This window comes from Vicugna pacos, chromosome 30 (genome assembly GCF_048564905.1).
Source record: "Vicugna pacos chromosome 30, VicPac4, whole genome shotgun sequence".
Lineage (NCBI taxonomy): Eukaryota > Metazoa > Chordata > Mammalia > Artiodactyla > Camelidae > Vicugna > Vicugna pacos.
The window spans coordinates 36,642,815-36,649,953 of record NC_133016.1 but is presented as its reverse complement, the minus strand read 5'-3'; the positions used below and the strand labels follow the sequence as shown (position 1 = coordinate 36,649,953).

General features: G+C 46.2%; 1 long non-coding RNA gene across 1 annotated transcript; it reads right to left on the bottom strand.

Moving 5' to 3' along the window:
• Positions 1 to 862: 862 nt before the first annotated feature.
• Positions 863 to 5,862, bottom strand: LOC140690521 (uncharacterized). Its single transcript, XR_012065833.1, has 3 exons — positions 5,695 to 5,862; positions 2,434 to 2,506; positions 863 to 1,060 (listed from the first exon to the last, which is right to left on the bottom strand). It is a non-coding gene; the product is annotated as an uncharacterized lncRNA (long non-coding RNA).
• Positions 5,863 to 7,139: the final 1,277 nt, after the last annotated feature.

Genomic DNA, 7,139 nt, shown 5'->3' with positions numbered 1-7,139 from the left:
TATTCTACACTACGTCGAGAAGAAATGGCACAAGCCTATAACAAGGAAAAGTAGCTCCGCAAAAGTGTACTAAGATCAAAAGAGACAGGCAGTAAAGTGCACATTGGGGATTGTATCATTCCTAGGAATTTCAGCCCCCTTGAAACAAATGGATAGATGTCCCGTGAATGCGGGTGTTTCAGCAGAAATCAACCGACGGCTATGTATTGCGGGTGTGCCCATATTACAGGAACAATACTTTCCCTTAGTGGGTCTCTGTGTACTGTGAACTGTTAGAAAGTTTAAAGACGTGTGAAACATTCAACTGAAAATGGACACACTTCCCTCCGTTGCTACAGTGCATACAGATCTGAACAAAAGGAAAGAGGGAAGAACAAAGGCCCATGGGACGCTAGTGGGTAGAATCACATTTACCTTAGGAACCTCTCGTCGGATGCAGCCCCTCCCCCAACACTGACAAGATGCAGCAGCCATTGGGGATGGCAGTTAGCGGTTGGATTCCAGGTGGAATGTTGGTGTGTACCGCGAGGCTTGTTGTGGCTGGTGGATCCTAGGTAACCGGGCAGAGTTCTGTGGGTGGATCAGTGCGATGGAGGGGCTGCCGCCCTCTGTGGAGCTTGGCTTAGGTCTTTGGTCCGGGAAGCTGTGTCAGTTCGAGATACTGCTGCTGCCCAAAGACCTGAGTTCACGGGTCAGTTTCCAGAACCTGAAAGGGCAGACAGTGGAAGATCTGCCTGTCTTCAGCTTACTGGAGAGGCTCCGAGGTCCTTTCAGACTTGCCCAGTCCTGTTGAAGTCGACTTTATGGGAGACACGAAGAGAAGCTGGCCGAAAATATGGCTGCACGGATTGAGGAGAGATGCGAACACATTGATGAGAGATGTTCTGCTACAATAGAGAATACTGGCCTGGAGACAGCTGTAGAGGATAGCAGGCTCGAAAGGCATTCATGAGACATATTGAACCTCGCTGATACTAGCAGAAACATACGGAGGGCCACCGTGGACTGGAGGAAGTTCCTCAATTCTCTGCTCCAAGAACGGGTCCAAGATCTCTGACGTCTAAAGAGAAGAGATGGCAGAGATGATAAAAACGCTCATGTTCTTGAAAGAGGTCAGATAATCCACACGACCCAAGGGGCAATTCCAAGCCATTCAGATCAAAGTGCACCAAGCCCAGGTAAGCCTTTTCCCAGGTTTGGGCCTAGCTATCAAGCACTTGCTCTTCCCTCCCCTCCACTCAGGCATCCATTTTGAGGGATCAGTACCTGAGCTGCAATGAAGCCAGTAAGAGAAGAGCAAGCCCCTCCTAGAATCAGAGTTCCTCTAGCTCCATCCTCTGTGAACAACAGGGAACCCCATAAAGGTCAAATACTCCCGTATGAAATAGATAGGAATTGAATACTTAGCTCCCACAAAGAAACGATGGCCTTCCGCTAGATTCAGCAAATGCTGGGTTCATGTCTTCTCTGGGGTGAAGGGAGTGTGGTAAGTGAGGGGAATCTTTGACTGAACTTGAATCTGTATTAGGCCTCCATTTTTCAAGACAGTCTAGGTAAATATTAGAAGTCAGATAGTGAACGGAACTGTAAAAGTCGCCAATGACATGAAAGACACAGCTTATGTGGACCGTCTTTCAATTGAGTCAAGCCCCCGGGGGCAATTGATCATGGGGGTGCAGACTTGGTTGCATTCAAGTGCTTTACCCAACATGATCGGATGATTAAGCGTTCTCATCACTGATAGAAGAACACCTGGTTCTCAGTAGCCTAGCATAGCTGCAGCAGGGTTCTCATAGCTATAATGCCTCTAGGTTCTTTGGATTCAAAGCTAAATGTATATATTTAGTTCGTTTCCTCTTGTATTTTCCTTGAGAGGGATGTTACACCTTGAAATGCCAACATTGACCAGTAGGTGTCATCGGGAGTAAAGGGCACCACATGCACAAGTGAATACAAGCTTGGGGGTTATTTCATGTTTCCATTAGTTATTTCATGGTTCCTGTTGGTTTCGGAGGCTTCAACAGTAAAGAGTTGACATGACCCCTTTAACAGTTCGGACTGCTAGTTTGCATTCTATCTGTCTATGTTTTCCTTAGAGCTGACAAAATGTTACCGAAATTGACAAGTCTGGCTTCTAGGTCGATTTAGTATGTTTCAGAAACTAACTTCATTTTCGTATAACTCCCAAAACATTTATATAAATTCTATTAAATTTTTAGAGACTGCAAATGAGATATCAACACAATGTCAAAACTGGAGTCTTCGGACAATCCCTCCCACCACGGCTGTATAGAAACAAAGAGATAAAAAAAAATCACATTTCTGTGAAATGTATCTGGAAAGTGTTGATTCATCGATGCCCAGTTGACAGAGAAGCAGTGCAACCTGCGCTCACTCGCTCCCATGAACACAGCAATGGAAACATCCACTCACCCAGCCCTTGGCACAGGACACTTGCCGAAGAGAGGCCTGTTACTTCCAAAGACAGGATGAGGCCTCAGAACACCTGGAAGCAGGAGAAGGAAAAGCAGGGAATGGATACCAGTGCATGGTCTGAGCCCTGTTGATGGAGCAGTAAAGGTGAAACTCTCTTTAACTTGGACGCACACTCTCAAGCGGACAGGAGACATGGGATTGAAGGTGATGCGCTGAGTGTTAGAAGAGTGCACAGCAGATGCTTGGCTGACAGAACGCAAAGAATCCAGTGCAAAATATCCCCACAGTTGATTCTGAGACCAAGCTCCGAGCTGCCAAATTTGAGGTAGCAGAGGCAGCGTTCAGGGAGGGATAGGGCTACGGATGATGGCACACGCTGAGTCTCAGGGATCTGGAGTGCGTTGTGGGATGTGGTGGGTCCTATCAAGAGAGCAAACCGACCTGTGACCCCAATGAGCAAGCAACCACCCTGGCGCACGCAGTTGAAATTATCGATCTGTCCCATGGCCACACCCAGTGCATCTGCAGGACCAGAGACCAATTTGGCATTTTGCCAATAGAGCATGTGTGGGGCTGAATCAGAGATATTGTGCATCGGGTCTGAGGGATCCAGGGGGCCTTGGGTTTGAATTCAGAATGAAAAGCCTTAGGATCTGCTACATTCAAAACCTGGGCTGTGATTATGGTTTGGTTTGAGGCACAGGATGTGCAACAGCTCTGTGGTTGCCTTCGTGCACCCGTACCACAAGTATGAGAGGACAAGGAAGTGTGGTCCAAGACCACAGCGTGAGAAGAGGAAGGATTTCCTTCAGTTTATCGCTCAAAAGCGGATGCTACATTTTGGATGGCACCGGCACGGTTCGGCAGCGAGGACACCAAGTTCGGGCTGCGGGATCATTCCAGCAGGCCCTGATGTGTGACATCCATAGATATGCTTCCACTGGTGTTTCTGAAGACAGAGAAGCTCTTGGAAGAACTGGCTTCAGTGGGACATTCCCGTGGCACTACAAAGCACAAGCGCACTCACACTCTGCTCTTCTGGAAACACTCCAAAATAACATAGAGTAGAATGCAGAGCTGAGAACCTTTAGAAGCTCCATTTCCACCAGAGGAAGTGTCCTGTGCTCTTTCAGATTTGTGAGATAAGCGTAATCAAAATGAGGTTATCCTAATCGAAATAGTATGGGGGGTTCATCACAACAAAGGCAACACCAGCAATTGGAGATAGACCAGACAACACACACAGGAACAGGACATGGCATCAATGTCTAGGAAAATTTGTCCTCACAGAAATCCCATGCAATTGTGTAGAGCCAAGAGTCTAAAGTTTTCACTTAACCAAGCCCTAGAAGTCTACATTAGATACCCGAAATTACCTGACCAGTAGAGATGAAGAAATACAGTAAAAGGAAAATGAAGTACCATTTTCAGTTCCAAAGAGATAGAAGGCCCTAAAGATAAGCTTTCAGACAACTAGACTGCAAAACGCTCTCCAGAGCAAGTATTGAAAATGGAGGTGAGGGAAACACTGAAGAACAACAGTGTCTCAGAATCACAAAAGGCAGAATACCAGAAAAGGGGAAGAGAAAGCCTAAAGACGAGCCAAATAATATCAGAAAACTCAGTGGATGAGAAAATATCAGGGCTAACATTCCGTCCTAAGCAGACTAGATATTGCAGAGGGATGCGTGAATGACTTTGAAGACAGGGGAACAGAAATCCCTCGGTCAGAAGCACACATAGGAAAGCAAGTGCAAACCAATGAAAACATCACTGTTAAATCCTGGTTTATGACAGGCATGAAAGACTAAAATTCGAAAGAGTCCCAGATGGAAAAGCAAGAGATAAAGAAACAAACAATGTATGAAAAGTTATGTGTAGAAAAATCAGACTGAAACTTGCTGAAAGCCAAGATAGAATCATCTAGGCGAATTCAGGAAGTACACAGCGTCCAAAAGAGGTGGAACCCCAATAGACTTAGCAGCAGCTGTATGATCCAAATCAACAAAGTTCATGAGCATCCCAGTGATTTAAAATGCGCCTGGAGGAAAGCAACATAGTCACAAGAGAACCTCCAGAGGGGTTTCAGCTGCTATCTCAGCAGCAATATTGCAGGACAGGGAGGAGTGCCAGGACATAGACCATAGCTTGAATGGCAAAATGCTGCCATCTAGGGTAGCCTATGCCACATGACCACCATTTCTAATAACAGCAGAGCTAGAGAATGCCACAGACCTGCAAATCTTAAAAGAATTCAGCAGTTCGAAACTTATCCTAAAAGAAAGGTTGAGAATTCTCCCCTGAAGGGATAAGCAGCAAGATGAAATGGAAAGAAGAAAACCCTTATTGGAAATGCAAGAAGAGCATGAGTGGAAAAGAAGAAACAAGAAGAAAGCAAGGAGGACATCAAAACCCTAAAGATGGGAGAGGGAAGCAGGAAATCATAGGGGATTGGAAGCACTATCTTAAGGGAGTCAGCTTATATGACTCTCTGTTGGAAGCAAACGGAGAGATGCATGGCCTGACGTGTTTGCAAAACAAACGAGAAGCAGACCAAGAAAGAATCAAACAAACAAACAACACAAAAAGGGTAGGGTAACATGAATATTCAAAAGAAATTACTCAAGGTGATGTCAAGGATCATTCAGTACGCATCGACCCAGTATCGCGGCTTGAATGTACTCAGCACACCTGTATTCGGAAATCAGAGGCGTGCATTTATATTCGTAAATATTGATTCATATGAGCATATCGTGACCTAACCCAAATGCCGATTTGGAATCCAATGGATTCCTAGTCCGTGATATAGACTTGCAAGTCTTCCAACAGGATGAATGAATGCCATATTCTACACTACGTCGAGAAGAAATGGCACAAGCCTATAACAAGGAAAAGTAGCTCCGCAAAAGTGTACTAAGATCAAAAGAGACAGGCAGTAAAGTGCACATTGGGGATTGTATCATTCCTAGGAATTTCAGCCCCCTTGAAACAAATGGATAGATGTCCCGTGAATGCGGGTGTTTCAGCAGAAATCAACCGACGGCTATGTATTGCGGGTGTGCCCATATTACAGGAACAATACTTTCCCTTAGTGGGTCTCTGTGTACTGTGAACTGTTAGAAAGTTTAAGGACGTGTGAAACATTCAACTGAAAATGGACACACTTCCCTCCGTTGCTACAGTGCATACAGATCTGAACAAAAGGAAAGAGGGAAGAACAAAGGCCCATGGGACGCTAGTGGGTAGAATCACATTTACCTTAGGAACCTCTCGTAGGATGCAGCCCCTCCCCCAACACTGACAAGATGCAGCAGCCATTGGGGATGGCAGTTAGCGGTTGGATTCCAGGTGGAATGTTGGTGTGTACCGCGAGGCTTGTTGTGGCTGGTGGATCCTAGGTAACCGGGCAGAGTTCTGTGGGTGGATCAGTGCGATGGAGGGGCTGCCGCCCTCTGTGGAGCTTGGCTTAGGTCTTTGGTCCGGGAAGCTGTGTCAGTTCGAGATACTGCTGCTGCCCAAAGACCTGAGTTCACGGGTCAGTTTCCAGAACCTGAAAGGGCAGACAGTGGAAGATCTGCCTGTCTTCAGCTTACTGGAGAGGCTCCGAGGTCCTTTCAGACTTGCCCAGTCCTGTTGAAGTCGACTTTATGGGAGACACGAAGAGAAGCTGGCCGAAAATATGGCTGCACGGATTGAGGAGAGATGCGAACACATTGATGAGAGATGTTCTGCTACAATAGAGAATACTGGCCTGGAGACAGCTGTAGAGGATAGCAGGCTCGAAAGGCATTCATGAGACATATTGAACCTCGCTGATACTAGCAGAAACATACGGAGGGCCACCGTGGACTGGAGGAAGTTCCTCAATTCTCTGCTCCAAGAACGGGTCCAAGATCCCTGACGTCTAAAGAGAAGAGATGGCAGAGATGATAAAAACGCTCATGTTCTTGAAAGAGGTCAGATAATCCACACGACCCAAGGGGCAATTCCAAGCCATTCAGATCAAAGTGCACCAAGCCCAGGTAAGCCTTTTCCCAGGTTTGGGCCTAGCTATCAAGCACTTGCTCTTCCCTCCCCTCCACTCAGGCATCCATTTTGAGGGATCAGTACCTGAGCTGCAATGAAGCCAGTAAGAGAAGAGCAAGCCCCTCCTAGAATCAGAGTTCCTCTAGCTCCATCCTCTGTGAACAACAGGGAACCCCATAAAGGTCAAATACTCCCGTATGAAATAGATAGGAATTGAATACTTAGCTCCCACAAAGAAACGATGGCCTTCCGCTAGATTCAGCAAATGCTGGGTTCATGTCTTCTCTGGGGTGAAGGGAGTGTGGTAAGTGAGGGGAATCTTTGACTGAACTTGAATCTGTATTAGGCCTCCATTTTTCAAGACAGTCTAGGTAAATATTAGAAGTCAGATAGTGAACGGAACTGTAAAAGTCGCCAATGACATGAAAGACACAGCTTATGTGGACCGTCTTTCAATTGAGTCAAGCCCCCGGGGGCAATTGATCATGGGGGTGCAGACTTGGTTGCATTCAAGTGCTTTACCCAACATGATCGGATGATTAAGCGTTCTCATCACTGATAGAAGAACACCTGGTTCTCAGTAGCCTAGCATAGCTGCAGCAGGCTTCTCATAGCTATAATGCCTCTAGGTTCTTTGGATTCAAAGCTAAATGTATATATTTAGTTCGTTTCCTCTT